The sequence below is a fragment of the Staurois parvus genome, unplaced genomic scaffold (assembly GCF_062004578.1).
Source record: "Staurois parvus isolate SC_StPar_1 unplaced genomic scaffold, SC_StPar_1.0 ptg000501l, whole genome shotgun sequence".
Lineage (NCBI taxonomy): Eukaryota > Metazoa > Chordata > Amphibia > Anura > Ranidae > Staurois > Staurois parvus.
This window is the reverse complement of record NW_028318297.1, coordinates 1145035-1168250: the sequence shown is the minus strand read 5'-3', so window position 1 is coordinate 1168250 and position 23216 is coordinate 1145035. Positions and strand designations below refer to the sequence as shown.

General features: G+C 43.7%; 1 long non-coding RNA gene and 1 pseudogene across 1 annotated transcript in view; one reads left to right on the top strand and one right to left on the bottom strand.

Annotated features, from left to right (window-relative positions):
* LOC149452035 (uncharacterized) overlaps positions 1-23216 on the top strand; it is an 89227-nt gene that overhangs the window by 53842 nt on the left and 12169 nt on the right. The gene's annotated exons all lie outside the window — the stretch shown is intronic.
* Positions 17014-20580, bottom strand: LOC149452036 (uncharacterized; annotated as a pseudogene).

The window sequence follows — 23216 nt, the reverse complement described above, 5'->3', positions numbered from 1 at the left end:
TATTGTTAACAACAAGAAGTCATCTACAATCCTCAAAAGTTTCAGATGTTTAATCAAATCTCCACTATCTTTTAAAAAAGATTCATTATTAATTACAATTTCTTGCAAAAAGTGGTCAATATACTCACCAATTCTCGCAAATATTGCGTTAATGCCACTTATGATAGGCCTACCTGGTGGTTTAGTTCTATTTTTATGTAATTTAGGCTGATAGTAAATCGTGGAAATTCTAGAGTTTTTTAATACCAAATATCTTGATTCTTTTTTGTTCAAAATTCCTAAATCAGTACCCTTTTTAATAATCTTTTTTAATTGATTTTTTAACAACTTGGTACGATTTTTATTCAGTATAAAATAGGTATCTTTAATGTTCAATAATCTCTCCATCTCATTTTCATTTTCATAATCAATTTTATTTAATATCAATATACTACCCCCCTTATCTGCAGCTCTAATTACCACATTTTTCTTTTTTTCAAGTTTTTATACCCATCTCAATATCTAGAAGGATATTATTCTTTTTATTTTTAAATTGAATCTTTTTAATGTCATCTTCAACCATATGTTTAAATACTTCAAGAAATTCACGCTTAAGTTTTCATGAAATATCTAATGTTTTCATATCTCGTCCAAGGCATTGAACTATTTCACTCTTTTCGGCAGCAGAGATCCTTTTTCTTCCCCATATTTCTTGAAAATGGTGCTCTGCTTAATAATGGAACACCCTCCTTTAGTAGTTTTTCCTTAAATTGGGCTCACCTGCCAATCTAATTATCACAGGTGTCCGAGATTGAGAGTGATCAAAAGAGCCCTGAGACACAATGCCATCCATGAGTTAAACTGAAAAACAAAATATTTAATCAAATTGTGACACCTAAATAGAATTTGCATAATAATTTGGAACAGGGTGTAGATCTTCGAAATATGTGAAACCGTTACAGAAAATCATTATAAAGGATAAGAAACAAAAATAAAATCAATAGAACTAAGGAAAACAAATTAAATACATAAAGATATGCCTAGCTAAAAATAGTGCTGTTTCTGAAACTCAGTTAACGGTCGCGATTGCCAGACAGAGATTTACTGTAAGACACAGTCTAAAAGAAAAGCACCCGCGGTAGCCGGTTAAATTTTGTTCTGCACAAGTGCATTTCTATCAGTGCATAAACGTTGGAAAGGCATCTATTTCTTGCCAATCATTGATTTAAAATCTATTTTTTGCCCCTTGAAATTTTTTTTTTTTAAAGGAAAAAATTCTTTAAAGTGAAGTCCAGATATCTGGGAAACCAAATTTCAATGTGAACATGTTTCTACAGCGATTTTTCATTCCTTTAGACGTGCGCAGGACGTTGTAGGACATCTGCTTTTTTAGACGGATTCCTTTATTGTGTCCATTAGTAAATTTGTTTTTGTGTCTATTTCTTAGTTTAATAAATGTCTTTGCCATCTAAAAGTAGACGGATTCCAATGAAAAGTAGACTTTAGCCTACAGACGTGCGCCTAGACACCATCTATGCATTTTAGTAAATCAGGGCCTTCACTTCTGTCACATGTGCTCAGGGTGAACCTGCTCTCATCTGTGAAAAGCACAGGGCACTAGTGGTGGACCTGCCAATTTTAGTGTTCAATGGCAAATGCCAATCAAGCTCTATGGTGCCAGGCAGTGAGCACAGGGCCCACTAGAGGACGTTGGGCCCTCAGGCCACCCTCGTGAAGTCTGTTTCTGATTGTTTGGTCAGAGACATTCACACCAGTGGCCTGCTGGAGGTAATTTTGTAGGGCTCTGGAAGTGCTCATCCTGTTCTTCCTTACACAAAGGAGCAGATACCGGTCCTGCTGATGGACCTTCTACAGCCCTGGCCAGCTCTCCTAGAGTAACTACCTGTCTCCTGGAATCTCCTCCATGCTCTTGAGACTGTGCTGAGAGACACAGCAAACCTTCTGGCAATGGCACATATTGATGTGCCATCCTGGAGGAGTTGGACTGCCTGTGCAACCTCTGTAGGGTCCAGGTATCACCTCATGCTACCAGTAGTGACACTGACCCTAGCCAAATGCAAAACTAGTGAAAAACAGTCAGAAAAGATGAGTAGGGAAAAATGTCAGTGGCCTCCCACCTGTAAGAACATTCCTGTTTGGAGGTCGTCTCATTGTTGCCTTTCTAATGCACCTGTTAATATCATTAACACCAAAGCAGCTGAAACTGATTAACAACCTCCTCTGCTACTTAACTGACTAGATCAATATCCCAGGAGTTTAATTGACTTGGTGCTATACTCTGATTAACAAGTGTTCATTTAATTTTTTTGAGCAGTATATAGTTTTAGCTATGTACATGCCTTTATAATAGAAATATACAGCTGGTGCCATGCCAGGTTTTACTATTTCTCTTGCAGCATCCTACATAGCCACCCTTGCATACAGGGACTAGAGTTGTATTTTCCTACACTGTGTGTATTAATATAAAACATAAAGCCCTGTAACCTAGGCTGGCAAAGAACTCCCCCACTCATCCATCCTCCTCCCCTTTCCTTTGTCCAAGCTAAGAGACTGACTGGAGACTGGACTGTCCACTGCAAACTCTTTAGCCTGAAGACCAGAAGTTTAGAGTTGCAGCACTGAGAAAGTGATTTCAAGTTCTAGGTGTGACAGAACGCCTGTTTCCCTGATTGGGTGACTCCATCAGAGAACTGCTTCCTCACTGCTGGGACACAGTGCCAAGGTATTATATCTGGGCATTGCACCCAAGACTAGGCGACACCAGCTTGGATGCCAAACAGGAACTACTTTATTGAACAGAAATACAGTTTTATACACTCTAGAAATAGGGGCAGTCCGCAAAAACAAATGTTACACATTGAGGTAAACATCCTGCACTTATTAGATAACGAGGTGAAGCAGATATCATGATAGCATGATAATGTAGGCACCTCCAGAAGGACTTGCCAATAGACAAACAATAGGATAGTCAATTAACTCAATTAACAAAGGGAATGCACACCTAGGAGGCACAGGATGGTAGAAAGACAGTAAACACATCACACCTTAATAAACAAATGAGAGCAAAAGTCCTCAGCATGAGGTTGTTTTGAGCTGATTATATCAACATTTTCTTAAGAGTCTCTGAGTCTAGGAAGGTGGTGGGGGGTTGAAGCAATCAATGCTAGCTTGGGCACAGAGACACCAAACCTGTATCCTGGTCCTTCAGTTCTCAGAGTCTGTTTGTTTTGGGAAGATGTGGATTTGAATCCGAAGTGAACTGCTCCAAAGGCCCCCCCCCCCAGGCACACACCAAAGAAAACAGCCCCCCTCAGATGCCAGGGCCATGGTCAATAGGTAAGAGGCTAGCCTGTAGTCCTGTAGTTGGGTCTGCCGCATTTCTCTCCCCTCAAAAGTAGACTAGCCAGGTCCCAGACCTCTACCTGGTCTGTAAATTCGTTAGTCAGGCAGAGTGAATCCACATAGTTGGTCCACACAATCCCCATTCTTGGCCACAGCGAAAAATTGTCATTGGTAGGCGAGGAGCAAAGGTTGTGGGCGCTCTGTCTGGCTGTCAGCTCTTCAGCTGGGAGGTTTTTACCTTTCCGGGGTTTGATCTGCTGCTGGGGAAAGGGTCCAAATCCGTGGAGCCGTGAAGACATGGTAGGTGCTAGGCAGAGATGGCATTCTGCCCTATTGCCAGCGCTTCAGCTGGGGATCCCAAATCCTGAACTCTGGCTGACTGCTGGGGATGGATGATGACCACCCTCTCTCCCAGACTATGGATTGCAGCTGGGGAGGGAGGACGACTTCCTTCCCTCCCTGGTCCTTGAATCGTTGCTGGGGAGGATGAGCTGGCCGCTCCCCCTCCCGTACCCTCAACCGGCCGCTGGGATGACATTTCCCTGGTACTGTCTCCCAGGTGCATAGATCCTTGCTGGAGAGCAAAACAGTTTCTTCTGTTCTGGCTGACTGTTGGGGAGGGAGGACGACCAGCTCTTTTTTTGGACTGTGGATCTTCTGCTGGGGAGGGAGGATGTCTTCAGCCCCTCCCTGGATCTTGAACTTCTGCTGGGGAGATGAACTGGCTGCTCCATCCCCTAAACTCCCAGTCTCCTGCTGTGGTGCCAGGATGGCTTCCATCACTCCCAAGTCCCTGAACTGCCGCTGTGGAGGGAGGACAATCACCTGCTCTCCCAGACTGTGGATCTGCTGCTGTGGAGGGAGGATGACTTCCTCCCCACTATGGTCCATGAATGGAGCGGCTGCTCCATCTCCCATATCCTCATCCAGTTGCTGGGATGACATTTCTCCAGTACTTGCTGGGAAGGAAAAACTGTTTTGTCCACTCTGGTTGACTGTTGGAGAGGGAAAACCACCTCCTTTCCTGGACTGTTGAACTGCAGCTGGGGAGATGAGCCGGCTGCTCAATCTCCTGGACTCCCGGACTTCCACTATGGAGCGAGGATGACTTCCTGCACTCTCGAGTCATTACCCTGCCACTAGGGAAGGAGGACTACCACCTCCTCTCCCGGACTGTGGGACTGCCTCTGGGGAGATGAGTCAGCTGTTCCATCTCCTTGACTTCCGAACTCCCACTGTGGAGCAAGGATGCCTTCCTTCGGTCCCGAGTCCCTAAACTACCCTTGGGGAGGGAGGACGACCACCTCCTCTCCCAGACTTTGGAACTGCCACTAGAGAGAGAAGATGAGCACTTCTTCTCCTTGGGGCCCTGGAACTGCTGTAGGTTAGAGGCAGAGATCTTGGACCTTCTGTCCTGTTGCCAGCTCTTCTGCTGGGACTGTGTATGGGCAAACTATGAGTAAGTTCTTGTTTGACTGAAACGCATTAGTGTTGCTTGCATTCTGGAACTATTTTTACTCTGCATCTGAATAAAATGTCTACAATTCATCTTCACCTTGTTGCTGATCCTATATGATTTGTGTATGGGCAAAGACTGGCGGTACTCTGCCCCGCTGCCAGTACTTCAGCTGGGGTTAGGAGTTCCACTGTATCGGCCTGCTGCTGGGATGAAGGGCTGCCAGCCCTGGCTCCCTGGAGTTTTGGAAGTGCGGTTGTTGCTGGGCAGAGGTCAGCGGCAGTGTTGTATTTAGGTTTTGTGCTGCCCTAGGCAATACAAAAATCGGACGCCCCCACACCAGACACCCCCCCCCCCCATGGAGAGAGAGCCTGACAGTGATCAACAACACCCCTGCCCCCAAAGCCTTCCACTAACCCCCCCATGTCGACCAAGAGAAAGACACATTCACAGCTCTGGACATCCCTGGAAATGACAGTTGGGCTCTGAATACACCATCAAGCAGCCTCTCACAGATACCACCTGGTCCCCATGCTGCATATGTCCCTTTTTCCATGGGGCAGAGCTGGCCCCCCTAAAAAATTCTGCCCTAGGCAAATGCCTTGTTTGCCTTGTGGTAAATACGCCCCTGGTCAGCGGTGCTCTGCCCTTATGCCAGCTCTTCCACTGGAGGCTCACTTTAATAGAATAGTCTAATAAATCCCCAGTCTCTGGAATTGCTGAAAATCCAGGGCACTTGGGCCCAATGCCAGTGCTTTGGCGGGTGACTCATAATCCATTCCATCTATGAGTGCTGGGGCATACTGTTGAGCTTCATCGAACAGTCTTTTATATGCTTATTCCAGCTTCCATTCTTGTGTAACTATAAAGTCCAAGTCAGGGCTCGATCCAAGCTCACTGGGAAGTTCCAACTCCCTAGCATCTCGAATGTCCTCCCATCTACACTCGGCTGCACTACTGAAATATGGATCTTTCTGAAGCATCTCAAATATTAATCCTGGGCCACCAAAGTCACAGTCTTCTATGGAATTGCTGTTCTTCAGCCAAGGGCATGCTTGGGTAGCACACCATTGCAGCGATACCCATCGTCGTACACCATTTCTGTGTGGACCAGCCTATACAGCTCCATAATCCATTTATCCCGAGGATGCTCTCCTAGGAATGGTATACACAAGTCCAACTGCAGCCAGTACCTATCCAGGAATATAGAGAATCTTTCCATAACAGTCTTGTTCGACTTGGAGAGCCTCCATCCAGAGCTTCTGGCAGATTGCATCTGTCAATTCTAGCATGTCCTGGGCAGAACCAGGCTCTCCATATTGGTATTGGTAAGTGATATTCTTTTGCATTCAGCACTGGAACTCCTCTTCTGCGGCAACTGACTCCTGGAACACTTCTTTGATATCACCCAACACTGGATCCCAATGGTGGTTTGGAAGAATTTTAATAAATAGTTTACTGGGCAATGTTTATGTTTTTTGTGCTGATTGCGATAAATTAAAAAATACAGAGGGTATATTATTACTTTATCTGTACATTTACTGTATTTTTTACTTGGCCAAACACCTGAAACTCTTGAAATTTTGAAGCTTAAAGTTAACCTGTGCAGACTAAGCACAGGGGCGTATCTGCCGTGAGGCTAACAAGGAGTTTGCCTTGGGCAGCGTTTTTCAAAGGGGCAGCTCCACTCCCCAAGCAGAAGGACTATTGGCGTCACTACAGGGGGTCAATTGTACGTGTCCTGAGGTGGACTGTACTGGGCACAGGCGGGGGGGGGGGCGGTCTCAGCTGGTCTGTGCTCGGGCGGGAGGGAGGGTTCAGCTGGGCTGTGCTTGGGTGGAAAGGTGGCCTCAGTTGGGCTGTGCTTGGGCGTGGTGGTGGGCTCGGCTGTGCTCAAGTGATAGGGCGGTGTCAGAGCTGGACATGGGCAGGGGAGCATGCTTGGGTGGGATCGAGTGAGGGGGTAGCTCGGCTTGGCTCGGTTGAGCCGACTGGCCAGCTGGCCTGGGCTTGGATGGAGGTGGGTTCAGCTGGGCTCTGGCACCAGGGACGGTCTTGGCTCGGCTTGGCTGGGGGGGAAGGCCCCCCCCGCTGTGAAAAACAGAGATGGAGTGGGCCCACTGCAGTTAAAAACAGAAGTGTTCAACATATTTCACAAACCTGGCATCTGATGGGTCCCCACGGAGGTATTTTTTTAGCTCCTCCATTACTTCTGCAGCATACTGACATTCCCCTATATCATATCCACAGTCTCTGACCTTTTACTCTAGTATGTTTGCAGTCACTGTCCATCTCCTGTATCCTGTCCGCAGTCTCTGACCTTCTCCTGTATCGCGTTTGCAGTCTTTGACCGTCTCTTATATTGTGTCCGTAGTCTACCTTCTCCTGTATCGTGTCCGCAGTCTCTGTCTGTCTCATGTATCACGTCCACAGTCTTTGACCTTCTCCTGTAGTATATCTGCAATATCTGACCATCTGTTGTATCATGTCCACAGTCTCTGACCATCTGTTGTATCATGTCCACAGTCTCCGACCTTCTCCTGTATCATGTCCGCAGTTTCTGACCATCTTCTGTATCATGTCCGCAATCTCTGATCTTCTCCTGTATCATGCCTGCAGTCTATGACCATCTCCTGTATCATGTCTGCAGGCTCTGACTTTCTCTTGTATCGTGTCTGCAGGCTCTGACTTTCTCTTGTATCGTGTCTGCAGGCTCTGAATTTCTCTTGTATCGTGTCTGCAGGCTCTGACTTTCTCTTGTATTGTGTCTGCAGTCTCTGACATCTCCTGTATTGTGTCCACAGTCTCTGACCTTCTCCTTTATCATGTCCGCAGTCTCTGACCATCTCCTGTATCATGTCCGCAGTCTCTGACCATCTCCTGTATCATGTCTGCAGTCTCTGACCATCTCCTGTAGTATGTCCACAGTCTCTGAGCTTCTCCTGTATCATGTCCGCAGTCTCTGAACATCTCCTGTATCATGTCCGCAGTCTCTGACCGTCTCCTGTATCATGTCTGCAGTCTCTGACCATCTCCTGTAGTATGTCCGCAGTCTCTGAACGTCTCCTGTATCATGTCCGCAGTCTCTGAACATCTGTATCATGTCTGCAGTCTCTGACCATCTCCTGTATCATGTCCGCAGTCTCTGACTGTCTCCTGTATCATGTCTGAAGTCTCTGACCATCTCCTGTATCATGTCTGCAGTCTCTGACCATCTCCTGTAGTATGTCCGCAGTCTCTGAACGTCTCCTGTATCCTGTCCGCAGTCTGTTACCATCTCCTGTAGTATGTCCGCAGTCTTTGAATTTCTCCTGACATGAGTCCGTAGTCTCTGACCATCTCCTGTATCATGTCTGCAGTCTCTGACCTCCTGTATCAGTCTCTGACTTTCTCCTTTATCATGTCTGCAGTCTCTTATTGTCCCCTGTATTGTGTCCGCAGATTCTGATCTTCTCCTATAGTGTGTCTGCATTCTCTGACCTTCTCCTTTAGTATGTCTGCAGTCTCTGACCTTCTCCTGTATCATGTCTGCAGTCTCTGACCATCTCATGAAGTATGTCCACAGTCTCTGACCATCTTCTGTATCATGTCTGCAGTCTATGACCATCTCCTGTATCATGTCTGCAGGCTCTGACTTTCTCTTGTATCGTGTCTGCAGGCTCTGACTTTCTCTTGTATTGTGTCTGCAGGCTCTGACTTTCTCTTGTATTGTTTCTGCAGTCTCTGACATCTCCTGTATTGTGTCCACAGTCTCTGACCTTCTGCTTTATCATGTCCACAGTCTCTGACCATCTCCTGTATCATGTCCACAGTCTCTGACCTCCTGTATCAGTCTCTGACTTTCTGGGGGGGGGCATGGCTGGATATAGAGTTGAGTGTATGGAAATAAAAGCTATTAGAAGGATTTTGAGCTTTATTCACTTTTTTCAACACACTGCTATTATTTTGCCCTGGCTCCCTGGAGTTTTGGAAGTGCGGTTGTTGCTGGGCAGAGGTCAGCGGCAGTGTTGTATTTAGGTTTTGTGCTGCCCTAGGCAATACAAAAATTGGACGCCCCCACACCAGACACCCCCCCCATGGAGAGAGAGCCTGACAGTGATCAACAACACCCCTGCCCCCAAAGCCTTCCACTAACCCCCCCATGTCGACCGAGAGAAAGACACATTCACAGCTCTGGACATCCCTGGAAATGACAGTTGGGCTCTGAATACACCATCAAGCAGCCTCTCACAGATACCACCTGGTCCCCATGCTGCATATGTCCCTTTTTCCATGGGGTAGAGCTGGCCCCCCTAAAAAATTCTGCCCTAGGCAAATGCCTTGTTTGCCTTGTGGTAAATACGCCCCTGGTCAGCGGTGCTCTGCCCTTATGCCAGCTCTTCCACTGGAGGCTCACTTTAATAGAATAGTCTAATAAATCTCCAGTCTCTGGAATTGCTGAAAATCCAGGGCACTTGGGCCCAATGCCAGTGCTTTGGCGGGTGACTCATAATCCATTCCATCTATGAGTGCTGGGGCATACTGTTGAGCTTCATCGAACAGTCTTTTATATGCCTATTCCAGCTTCCATTCTTGTGTAACTATAAAGTCCAAGTCAGGGCTCGATCCAAGCTCACTGGGAAGTTCCAACTCCCTAGCATCTCGAATGTCCTCCCATCTACACTCGGCTGCACTACTGAAATATGGATCTTTCTGAAGCATCTCAAATATTAATCCTGGGCCACCAAAGTCACAGTCTTCTATGGAATCGCTGTTCTTCAGCCAAGGGCATGCTTGGGTAGCACACCATTGCAGCGATACCCATCGTCATACACCATTTCTGTGTGGACCAGCCTATACAGCTCCATAATCCATTTATCCCGAGGATGCTCTCCTAGGAATGGTATACACAAGTCCAACTGCAGCCAGTACCTATCCAGGAATATAGAGAATCTTTCCATAACAGTCTTGTTCGACTTGGAGAGCCTCCATCCAGAGCTTCTGGCAGATTGCATCTGTCAATTCTAGCATGTCCTGGGCAGAACCAGGCTCTCCATATTGGTATTGGTAAGTGATATTCTTTTGCATTCAGCACTGGAACTCCTCTTCTGCGGCAACTGACTCCTGGAACACTTCTTTGATATCACCCAACACTGGATCCCAATGGTGGTTTGGAAGAATTTTAATAAATAGTTTACTGGGCAATGTTTATGTTTTTTGTGCTGATTGCGATAAATTAAAAAATACAGAGGGTATATTATTACTTTATCTGTACATTTACTGTATTTTTTACTTGGCCAAACACCTGAAACTCTTGAAATTTTGAAGCTTAACGTTAACCTGTGCAGACTATGCACAGGGGCGTATCTGCCGTGAGGCTAACAAGGAGTTTGCCTTGGGCAGCGTTTTTCAAAGGGGCAGCTCCACTCCCCAAGCAGAAGGACTATTGGCGTCACTACAGGGGGTCAATTGTCCGTGTCCTGAGGTGGACTGTATTGGGCACAGGCGGGGGGGGGGGCGGTCTCAGCTGGTCTGTGCTCGGGCGGGAGGGAGGGTTCAGCTGGGCTGTGCTTGGGTGGAAAGGTGGCCTCAGTTGGGCTGTGCTTGGGCGTGGTGGTGGGCTCGGCTGTGCTCAAGTGATAGGGCGGTGTCAGAGCTGGGCATGGGCAGGGGAGCATGCTTGGGTGGGCTCGAGTGAGGGGGTAGCTCAGCTTGGCTCGGTTGAGCCGACTGGCCAGCTGGCCTGGGCTTGGATGGAGGTGGGTTCAGCTGGGCTCTGGCACCAGGGGCGGTCTTGGCTCGGCTTGGCTGGGGGGGAAGGCCCCCCCCGCTGTGAAAAACAGAGATGGAGTGGGCCCACTGCAGTTAAAAACAGAAGTGTTCAACATATTTCACAAACCTGGCATCTGATGGGTCCCCACGGAGGTATTTTTTTAGCTCCTCCATTACTTCTGCAGCATACTGACATTCCCCTATATCATATCCACAGTCTCTGACCTTTTACTCTAGTATGTTTGCAGTCACTGTCCATCTCCTGTATCCTGTCCGCAGTCTCTGACCTTCTCCTGTATCGCGTTTGCAGTCTTTGACCGTCTCCTATATTGTGTCCGTAGTCTACCTTCTCCTGTATCGTGTCCGCAGTCTCTGTCTGTCTCATGTATCACGTCCACAGTCTTTGACCTTCTCCTGTAGTATATCTGCAATATCTGACCATCTGTTGTATCATGTCCACAGTCTCTGACCATCTGTTGTATCATGTCCACAGTCTCCGACCTTCTCCTGTATCATGTCCGCAGTTTCTGACCATCTTCTGTATCATGTCCGCAATCTCTGATCTTCTCCTGTATCATGCCTGCAGTCTATGACCATCTCCTGTATCATGTCTGCAGGCTCTGACTTTCTCTTGTATCGTGTCTGCAGGCTCTGACTTTCTCTTGTATCGTGTCTGCAGGCTCTGAATTTCTCTTGTATCGTGTCTGCAGGCTCTGAATTTCTCTTGTATCGTGTCTGCAGGCTCTGACTTTCTCTTGTATTGTGTCTGCAGTCTCTGACATCTCCTGTATTGTGTCCACAGTCTCTGACCTTCTCCTTTATCATGTCCGCAGTCTCTGACCATCTCCTGTATCATGTCCGCAGTCTCTGACCATCTCCTGTATCATGTCCGCAGTCTCTGACCATCTCCTGTAGTATGTCCGCAGTCTCTGAGCTTCTCCTGTATCATGTCCGCAGTCTCTGAACATCTCCTGTATCATGTCCGCAGTCTCTGACCGTCTCCTGTATCATGTCTGCAGTCTCTGACCATCTCCTGTAGTATGTCCGCAGTCTCTGAACGTCTCCTGTATCATGTCCGCAGTCTCTGAACATCTGTATCATGTCTGCAGTCTCTGACCTTCTCCTGTATCATGTCCGCAGTCTCTGACTGTCTCCTGTATCATGTCTGAAGTCTCTGACCATCTCCTGTATCATGTCTGCAGTCTCTGACCATCTCCTGTAGTATGTCCGCAGTCTCTGAACGTCTCCTGTATCCTGTCCGCAGTCTGTTACCATCTCCTGTAGTATGTCCGCAGTCTTTGAATGTCTCCTGACATGAGTCCGTAGTCTCTGACCATCTCCTGTATCATGTCTGCAGTCTCTGACCTCCTGTATCAGTCTCTGACTTTCTCCTTTATCATGTCTGCAGTCTCTTATTGTCCCCTGTATTGTGTCCGCAGATTCTGATCTTCTCCTATAGTGTGTCTGCATTCTCTGACCTTCTCCTTTAGTATGTCTGCAGTCTCTGACCTTCTCCTGTATCATGTCTGCAGTCTCTGACCATCTCATGAAGTATGTCCACAGTTTCTGACCATCTTCTGTATCATGTCTGCAGTCTCTGATCTTCTCCTGTATCATGCCTGCAGTCTATGACCATCTCCTGTATCATGTCTGCAGGCTCTGACTTTCTCTTGTATCGTGTCTGCAGGCTCTGACTTTCTCTTGTATTGTGTCTGCAGGCTCTGACTTTCTCTTGTATTGTTTCTGCAGTCTCTGACATCTCCTGTATTGTGTCCACAGTCTCTGACCTTCTGCTTTATCATGTCCACAGTCTCTGACCTCCTGTATCAGTCTCTGACTTTCTGGGGGGGGGGCATGGCTGGATATAGAGTTGAGTGGACAGTAGCCTGAGAAGCTCCCACCATCCTGACCTATCCTGAATACCGCTGTGGGGCTGTGTAGCGGCCGTTTACCATGGGAACCCTGCTAAACATCCAGTATCGCATTGGGATCATCCACAATGCCATCCTGTCAGAAAGCGCCCGGTACTCTGGCAGGGAAGAACAAGCCGCCTCCTCAGGTTACTGGAGCGGGTGCCATCTTGGCTGGGAAGCTCCATACACCCCTCGCTGAGCTGGAGATGGAGGCGGATCAAGAGGGTACCACTGCCCTTGCAGGGAGATACTGACAACACTAGCCTCATCCTTGGGACTATATATCAATGCAAAACCTCTCTTCTGGTCAGAATTGACCGAGTGGCTGAAGAGTGTAACATCATCTGAAATTACTTAGACAAGATTAGAGGCTGCCTCTCCAACACCGAGGATCGAATCTCCGCCTTGGAAGACATCACGGCTCAACACACTGAACTCTTGAAAATTGTACAAACTACGGTAAAGCACTTGGTTGTCAAGGCAGATAATGCGGAAAAAAGGCTCCGCTGCAACAATGTCAGATTATTGGCCTACCAGAGGAAGCAGAGGTTGTGCAACCTGCTGAGTTCACGGAGACATTTTTTAAAGACCTCCTGCAGTTGAAGGAATTATCGCCCACATAGAGTTGTGTTCAAAATAATAGCAGTGTGTTGAAAAAAGTGAATAAAGCTCAAAATCCTTCTAATAGCTTTTATTTCCATACACACAAATGCATTGGGAACACTACACATTCTATTCCAAATCAAAACATGAAAAAAAAATATCAAATTTGTGCTGTTCCTCTAAAAAAAATTTAATAAAAGTGAATATTAGACTGTTCAAAAAAAATAGCAGTGTTTGTATTCTTCTTTACAAACTCAAACATTCACTATATAAACTGAAAAATGTTTGAAGATTTTGCTTTCCTTTGAATCACTTAATATTTAGTTGTATAACCACTGTTTCTGAAAACTGCTGTACATCTGCGTTGCATGGAGTCAACCAACTTCTGGCATCTGTGAACAGGTATTCCAGCCAAGGATGATTGGACTACATTCCACAATTCTTCTCTATTTCTTGGTTTTGCCTCAGAAACTGCATTTTTGATGTCACCCCACAAGTTTTCTATTGGATTAAGATCCGGGGATTGGGCTGGCCACTCCATAACGTCAATCTTATTGGTCTGGAACCAAGATGTTGCACGTTTACTGGTGTGTTTGGGGTCGTTGTCTTGTTGGAACACCAATTTCAAGAGAATTTCCTCTTCAGCATAAGGCAGTTTGACCTCTTCAAGTATTCTGATGTATTCAAACTGATCCATGATCCCTGGTATGCGATAAATAGGCCCAACACCGTAGTATGAGAAACATCCCCATATCGTGATGCTTGCGCAACCATGCTTCACTGTCTTCACAGTGTACTGTGGCTTGAATTCAGTGTTTGGGGGTCGTCTGACAAACTGTCTCCGGCCACTAGACCCAAAAAGAACAATCTTACTTTCATCAGTCCACAAAATGTTGCGCCATTTCTCTTTAGGCCAGTCAATGTGCTCTTTGGCAAATTGTAACCTCTTCAGCACGTCTTTTTTTCAACAGTGGGACTTTGTGGGGGCTTCTTGCTGATAGCATGGCTTCACATAGGCGTCTTCTAATTGTAACAGTACTCACAGGTAACTTTAGACCTTCTTTGATCTTCCTGGAGCTGATTGTTGGCTGAGTCCTTGCCATTTTGGCTAGTCTTCTATCCATTCGAATGGTAGTTTTTCGCTTTCTTCCACGTCTTTCAGGTTTTGGTTGCCATTTTAAAGCATTTGCGATCATTTTAACTGAGCAGCCTATCATTTTCTGCACTTCTTTATATGTTTTCCCCTCTCCAATCAACTTTTTAATCAAGGTACGCTGTTCTTCTGAACAATGTCTGGAACGACCCATTTTCCTCATAATTTCAGGGAGAAATGCACTGTAACCAGCATGTACAACATTTGCTGCCTTCCTTCCTTAAATAAGGGCAATAATAATAATTTTTCAAAGAATGAATGACCTGACTAATAGAACTCCACACTGCTATTATTTTGAACATACCCCATTCAATTAGTGATTCAATTACACAGAATCAGCAGCATGCATGTCATGACTGTTGGGTCTGTTGGATTTCTATTAATCTACTACACCTGCTAGTAAATTATTTGCCATGTAGAAATATCATTTCTACCAAAAACAGTGATTGATCAGGTTAGTGGTGTCTGACTGCTATGATTTTGAACACAACTGTATGTGATAGAACAGGGTCACAGGGTCTCCATGGGGAAAATAATACCTGGCGCACCTCCACGTCCCTTTCTGGTTCGCTTCCTTAATTACAGGGATAGAGATTGTGTTCTCAGCGAGGCCCGGAAACACCCTTATTTACCGTAGGATAATACCACATCTTTACCCTGATTTCTCAGCCGAAGTGCAGAAGAAGCAAAAATCCTTCACAAATATTCAAAAGCGACTTCGAGACAAGAACATTCCTTATAGTATAAGAAAAATTGGTGTAGCACTAAGACAAATGCCACTAAACATACATATACATATATAAACAAGTGCTTATAAATAATCATGCATATATAAACCTATTGCATCTCCCCTAATGGGGGAACGTGACTATATGCTTGTGATGGTTGCACACAACACCATGCAAAGGAATAATATACTTCAACAAGTGACAAAGGTGAATATATTGCAGTCCACTTCACACAAAGACTGTGATCCTTTTAAAAAGCGTGAGAGTGCCACTGGTGCCACAATCCAAAAATGGTTTGAGTGCCTCCTCACCTCCCCGCACTGACCACAAGGGCCAATACGCCTTTGCACCTTATAAGGTATATTCCTCGAATGTCAGCCGGTACAGGTCCACACTGGATGCTACTTCAGGCGCTGTTGTCCAAAAAGCCACCTCCAGCTGCTATATAGTGGTGGTAATATACCACCAGATGATGCTCAGAGACATAAGAAGAGACTTGCCATAGCGTAATACCGCAATATTTATTGATAAAATATATAAAAAATGCCCACTCACATGTCCACAAACAGTATACAGCCTTATGTAAATCCTCCTGTATCCTAGTGCTGTGGGTGTACCCGGAGTCCCAATATGGCGCGTACGTCGGAAGTGACGTCACCGCGTACCGGGAGTGTCGTCAGGGCGTACCAACGCGTTGCATCACGGATAGCACGTGATGAAGTCACGTGCTATCCGTGACGCAACGCGTTGGTACGCCCTGACGACACTTCCGGTACGCGGTGACGTCACTTCCGACGGAAGCGCCATATTGGGACTCCGGGTACACCCACAGCACTAGGATACAGGAGGATTTACATAAGGCTGTATACTGTTTGTGGACATGTGAGTGGGCATTTTTTATATATTTTATCAATAAATATTGCGGTATTACGCTATGGCAAGTCTCTTCTTATGTCTCTGAGCATCATCTGGTGGTATATTACCACCACTATATAGCAGCTGGAGGTGGCTTTTTGGACAACAGCGCCTGAGGTAGCATCCAGTGTGGACCTGTACCGGCTGACATTCGAGGAATATACCTTATAAGGTGCAAAGGCGTATTGGCCCTTGTGGTCAGTGCGGGGAGGTGAGGAGGCACTCAAACCATTTTTGGAATGTGGCACCAGTGGCACTCTCACGCTTTTTAAAAGGATCACAGTCTTTGTGTGAAGTGGACTGCAATATATTCACCTTTGTCACTTGTTGAAGTATATTATTCCTTTGCATGGTGTTGTGTGCAACCATCACAAGCATATAGTCATGTTCCCCCATTAGGGGAGATGCAATAGGTTTATATATGCATGATTATTTCTAAGCACTTGTTTATATATGTATATGTATGTTTAGTGGCATTTGTCTTAGCGCTACACCAATTTTTCTTATTTCTATATATGTACTTTTTGGTCAAAAGGAGGGTGTTGGCAGCTTAGTGTGTGTGTTTTTTCATCTGAAGCGCAGGAGGTTTCAATATATTCCTTATAGTATGATGTACCCCAGCCAACTAGGGGTACCTCATGGGGGTATGGTTCGATTCTTTGACACCCCTGAAGCTGCAGGTGACTGGCTGGCCAAGTTAACCACTTGCCCTCCAGATGATTTACCTCCCTTCCTGACTAGTCTAATTTTGGCGTTACGGCACTGCGTTACTTTCACTGACAATTGCGAGGTCATGCAAAGCTGCACCCAGATGAAATTTATGTCCTTTTTTTTCCCACAAATTGAGATTTCTTTTGATGGTATTTGATCGCCTGTGCATTTTTTATTTTTTGCTCTATAAGCAAAAAAAGACCGACAATTTTGAGAAAAAAAACAATATTTTGGACTTTTTGCTATTAAGCATGTTGTTGGAATTCTAGAGTTGTGAATCTCTTTTAATATTCTTGTATCTTTAGGTGATTGTAGGAATAAATCCATTCTAGAGCCAGCTAAGAAAAATCAGTGTGATTTTATTTGATCATACACAAAAGATACAAAGTCAATACAAAAATAACAATTTCAAATACAAAAAGAAATGTAGCTTAAAATAAAATAAAAATAAAAGATATAAGTTGTTTGTTCCTTGAATAAAAGCAAAATGTGTGCATGTGTGTGTCCTATGTCCAGCATGAGCTTAAAATGGCTACAGAACCCAAGTCTCCAACAGCTTTAAAAAGCTTCTTTTGTTTCAAATTCGCTGGCTCATTAATCACTCCCCTTTTCACCTCCCACTGTAATTTAGGCTTGTGTAACATGAGTTCCTGCCAGCTTGAGCCAGGCTAATTAACATGACTGACAAACTCAGTAGGGAGTAACAACTGGAGCCTTGCATTACATAGAAAATTAAAGCTGTCCAGACAACTGTGACTGATGAACAAAAATATAAGTTCTGAAAGTTATTAAATGAAATCATAACAAAGTATACATTACATAGGACCACTTTAAGATAATATAAACTTAAAACTATCAATCATTGAGTCTAAACCTTACCTTCTAAAATTACGAACTCCAGACACAAATAATTCACACCTGTCATTACTTAGCTCAAAACCTTACCATTCACATCCAATTAGAGGGTATATATTCTGGCCAGGCATATATCAGAACTTACTAGAGACCAAATTAAAATTTAGATGTTAAAAATTAATATTACATTCCCCTCTGATATATGAATAATTATATTTTATATAATTCTCACACCTTATATATCACATTCACATAGGTTTTGATTTAATAATTTCAAATGTATCATTATTGGTAACTGAGTTAGCAAAACCAGAAAGTATTTTTCTCTTAAGTTTATTTTGTAATAAATCATCTCCTTTCCTCATTTCATTTCTAATTCACCTATAAAAATTTCTCATTTTACACAAACATAATTGAAACAAAATGCATAATATGATAAAGATAAAAATAATCATTATAGGATGTAATAAAATATGTCTTGCTGCAGAAGCAACTGAAGTTTTTCCCCACATTGATACAGTACGTTTAGATTTTGACCACCAAGAGTGACCTGAAAATTCAGACCACTCATGTTCTTGCAAGTTCCCTTGTTCATGTTTAAACAATATTTCTGCATTTTGGAGTTCATATGATAAAGCTATCAGTAAACCTTTATCTTTTTGTATAACGTTTGCCCAATCTTTCCAAGGGAATTCATCCACCTGAGATATATTGTACTGTATGGGAAGAGCACTTACATTTTTCATAAGTATGTTTGCAAATTCATTCTCATCCCATTAACACTTATTGCTAAAAATATATCCTTCTATACAAAACAGACCTCAACTTAAGTTTTCTGTATGCGTACAAGAAGAGAAGAAAGATTTAACCCTTTCTGAGTTTGACATAACTTGGAAACAAACCTTTTTATCTAAAATTGAAATTAACTCAGAAGTGGTTTTAACCTTTTCTATCCTTGCTGAACACAAAGTATGGTCATGATAACAAGAATTAAATATACCTTTATCTTGATTAGGTAGACAAATAACTTTAGACTGCAATTGTAAACATGAAGACAGATCTAATTGTTTTAACTTGAAATTATTATCATTAAATGCAAAATCTGTATATTGTAGTTGATAATATAGTAACTGTGTATTGCTAACAGGTAATCCCAAGACAGTGATTGGAACCAACGTTTGTTCTTTTCCTGCTACGGGAATCATTAAAGAACTATAACATATGTTCTGATAACATCCTATCCATTTATTTACCCACAGATCTGTATGATTTATTGCATATGCATACTCTCTGGGTACATTTTGTACAATACCTAGAGGAGTTATTCCACTTTGAAAGGCTTGAGCTATTATTTTAAAATTTGTGGAATATTCCATCTGGATTTTTAAACATGCTCTGGCTATATGGGAATGCTGTTCACTTGTCATTAAATTAAGAGTAATATTCTGTAAATGTAATATAGATGGACCCATAATATTAGCTGTTTTAATCACCATATTCTCCAATATCTGATTTAAATTTCTTTGTACCTTAATGCTATTGCTTCCCACTAAACCAGCTGTCTCGAGATCAGACTTTAATGTACTAATGTCCATACTATTTGTTATACTTCCAATAGTACCTACCCCTCCTAAAATACCTTCAACTATACCACGCTTATTCCTGAGGATTTTTAATATTAATTCCAAACCATCTTTCAATACCTAGTTCCATATTAACCAGATGCTCTTGACATTTTTGAAACCTTGTTGAGATTTTCCATTCTTAAATATTGAAGTTCCACAATATAGTAACAAACTTTCCTTCTCTTAATAGGAGTCTGGTTTGGAAATGGTTAATTTGGAAAGGACTAGCTGGAATACATTTCTTATCTGTGCACTGTATTTTTTTAGGGGATATCACAATTACTTTTCTATTTACACATTTCATTGGATAATTTTCTATTGATATGCAGCATTCATATATACCTGTGTCATTAACAGATAGATATATTGTTTTGATGATACACAAATTTATCATTATCCGAGTTCAAATTACTAAAAATACTTTTATGGATAATATCAGTTTTATAGTGATGAAAACTGGCCAAAAATTCACCATTTCTCTTCCAAGTTAATAATGAATTTTGAGGTAGGCATATTTGTGTACTACACATCAAATTCAGATTATCCTCTCCTTCTATGAGTCTTAAAGATTGAGGAGATATTTCTATCTCTGGGACAATCAAATTACCACAGTAACAATTACTTTGACTTTAGTATGAACCAAAGCTCTTGCTACTTGTAAATCCCATATTTTAACTATGTCCTCTTTTTCATTCCCATTTATATTCAGATGTTCGGGATCAAGAAATTGTGAATACCTTTGTAATTGATACCAAATATCTGCTTTAGAACTTTCTAGTTCCCCAGAATTTAACATATCTCTTGTAATATCTCCTGACCAAATAGTAGGCTCATTTCCTTTTAAAACTATTGCCCAGAATCCCATATCTGATAAGTTACATTCAAAGATACTAGTTTTGTTATTGATTATATAAGTTCCTTGCATTTTAACAAATTTTGATTTAGACTATTTTAGCTCTTACTTCAATATCATTACTATGAATGAAATACAATTCCATACAAAATGTTCTTCCATAGCCTATGCACACATATCCTAACAAGTCTTTAGCTGTATTAATGTCACTGTTCTTTGCAAAAAATCTTTTGTTCCTAATAAGTGTAATGTCTTTCTTGTGTAGGGCTTCAATCCTGTTAACCTCTGCATTGCTGGAACAGTTTATGATGTATATTACCACTGATGTAATTGTCACTAGAGAAAAGATAAATCCTGTGATAAGTCTTTTCTTTTTACTGCTTTGTTTTTCTTTATGTTCTTTTGTTGTAATTGTTACTTCTTTCTGGAATCTGCGATTCTTTTTCTTTTCCAGATTTTTGAAAACCATTCCTGTAAAATAAATGCAGTATCATTATCACAGCATAAAAAATTTACATTGGTCGGTGTGCATCCACATTTTTTGTTGTCTACGAGCACTTTTCACTAAATCGAGAGGTCTTTGAACTTGTACCATTACTCCTTGAACATCCAAAATATCAAATGGACCTTCCCCATTGCTTTACCATGGTCCAGTTTTCCTGAAAGTTTTTATCATTACTTGTCCTTTTTAAAACTTTGAAGAGTGTGGAGGAGCCATTTTTTGCATGCGAGTAGCTGCATGTGGTACAATGGTGTTCAGATTGTCTTGCAACATCTGTAACCACTTTGTTTTTTCTATTGCCTCTCTTTACAGTGTAGACTAAAAAGGTTCATGGGGAAACACAAGCAGCAATTTCCTTCCTGTCATTAACTCTAAAGGAGAATACTGTGTTGCAGAAGATGTTGTATTTCTGACACTCATCAGAACCAATGGTACAGCATCAACCCAAGTATTTCCTCTGTCCAATAACTGTCACATACCTGATGGGAGACTGGAACGACGAGGTCGGCCTCACTTGTGTCACTAGCCCTGACCCCGCTGGAGTTGGAACAGAGGGAGTCTAGTACCCAGGGGAACAAGAGTGCCAGTAGTTGTTGTTTGCAGCTCTTGCAGATGATGACCTTGGAAGGCTGATGATCCTCTGATTTTGGCACAGTAGTAGTAGACAGAGCAGGTCTTGTAGATTGCCAGGCATGCACCAGAGCAAGGCAGGTAGTGAGGACAAGAGACAGGAGCAATGTCATGGAATAGCCAGGGTCATCAACAGTCGAGCAGCACGGTACAGAATCAGAAGGAAAAGCCAAGGTCAGGAGCAGAGCCAAAGTCAGGAACCAGTATCAGTGGTGATGTAGAAGGCCGAATAAACCCTTTTTCCAGACTCTCATCAAGGACCTCTAATTCAACTTCGGATAGGGGGTAAATTCGTCCAAAAGGAATTTCGGCGCCGGGCAGGAGCTCAATCGGACAGTCATAGGAACAATGAAGAGGAAGAGTATTGGCACTCTTTTTATTGAATACGTCCAGATACTCATGGTATACCACAGGAACGAGTTTCATGATCTCGGGATCAGAGTGAATACTGAGAAGAGGGGTTGCTGCGCTTGTTTCTTTAGGAATACAGTGATTCAGACAGTATTCTGAAGGGAAGAGGATCTCTCCAGACAACCAATTGATGGTTGGGTTGTGTGCTCTTAGCCAGGGCATGCCGATAATAACTGGAGAAATCAGGGAGGTAATGATATCCAGACATAGAAATTCCTAGTGTCCTGAGGGGGAGTAGCATAACATTGGCATGGTTTCTTGTGTCACAGGGCCAGAACTGATACCGGACCCATCTGCAAGATGAACTGCCAGTTTTTGTGCCTTGGCACGGAGTGGAATCTTATTCTGGGTAGCGAAGTTAGCATCCATAAAACAACTACAAGCACCCGACTCTATAATGGCCGGGACCGTGATTGTCCTTTCGGCCAGTCGTAGTTGAAGTCCTCCATAACCCTCCCTCTCTATCCTTCTCTTCTTTTGAGACTCACTGCATCTGGCTGTTTTCTCTCATTTCTCTGAGGATTGCAGTGATCTATCGGCCTCCTGGACCGGTGTCCCGCTTTCTTGATGATTTCTCCACCTGGCTACCCTACTTTCTCTCCTCTGAACTACCCACTATCATTCTCAGAGATTTTAACATCCCTATTAATGTCAACAATCCGGCTACATCCCAACTCTTCAACATAACCTCATCTTTTGCATTAGCACAATGTATACAGTCCTCCACTTACTCTGATGGGAATACATTAGACCTTGTTTTCTCCCGTCTTTGCACTCACTACAACCTCACAAACACCCCCTCTCCTCTCTCTGATCACAATCTCATCACCTTCACAGTGTCTTCGTCTTCAAACACCTATCCTTCCAAGCAGCAAACAATTACCCGCAGAAACCTTCACAACTTGAACCCTGCTGCTTTCCACTCTGCAACTGACCAACTCTATGACAGAATCTCTCCCCTGTTCTGCCCTGACCTAGCCACTGCTGTCTATAACAGTTCGCTTTCATCCACATTAGACTCACTTGCTCCTCTAACAACACAAAGCTTCAGACCACGACCGTTACAACCTTGGCAGACTGACAACACCAGAAATCTTAAACGACATAGTCGTGCGCTGGAGCGATTGTGGCATAAAACCAAATCTCAGCAAGCATTCACCCTATATACCGTATTTTTTGCTCCATAAGACGCACCTAGGTTTTAGAGGAGAAAAACAAGAAAAAAATATTCTGAACCAATGGACTGCAGACACAGTACAGGAAGTGACCAGACACTGCAGACATAGTACAGGAGATGACCAGAGACTGTAAACATAGTACAGGAGATGACCAGAGACTGCAGACATAGTACAGGAGATGACCAAAGACTGCAGACATAGTACAGGAGATGACCAAAGACTGCGGACACAGTACAAGAGATTACCAGAGACTGCAGACAGTACAGGAGAAGGACCAGAGACTGCGGACTGTCAGGAAGCGAGGAGCCAGACACACAAGGAGGTGCAATTAAAGGTAGGTTTCTTTACACAGAAACAAGGCAAGAGTCTATGCAAGTCCGACAGCAACAGCGGATGACTTGGTAGGACAGAAGTTCTCCTGCCGAGGTCATCTTCCAGGATAATCAAGTCGAGAACCAGCGGGAATCGTAGCCAAAGCTGGGGTCAGAAGCCAGGAAGAATGGTCGCCAGAGCCGGGGTCAGAAGCCAGGAGGAATGGTCGCCAGAGCTGGGGTCAGAAGCCAGGAGTCTTTGCCAAAGCCGAGTCGGTA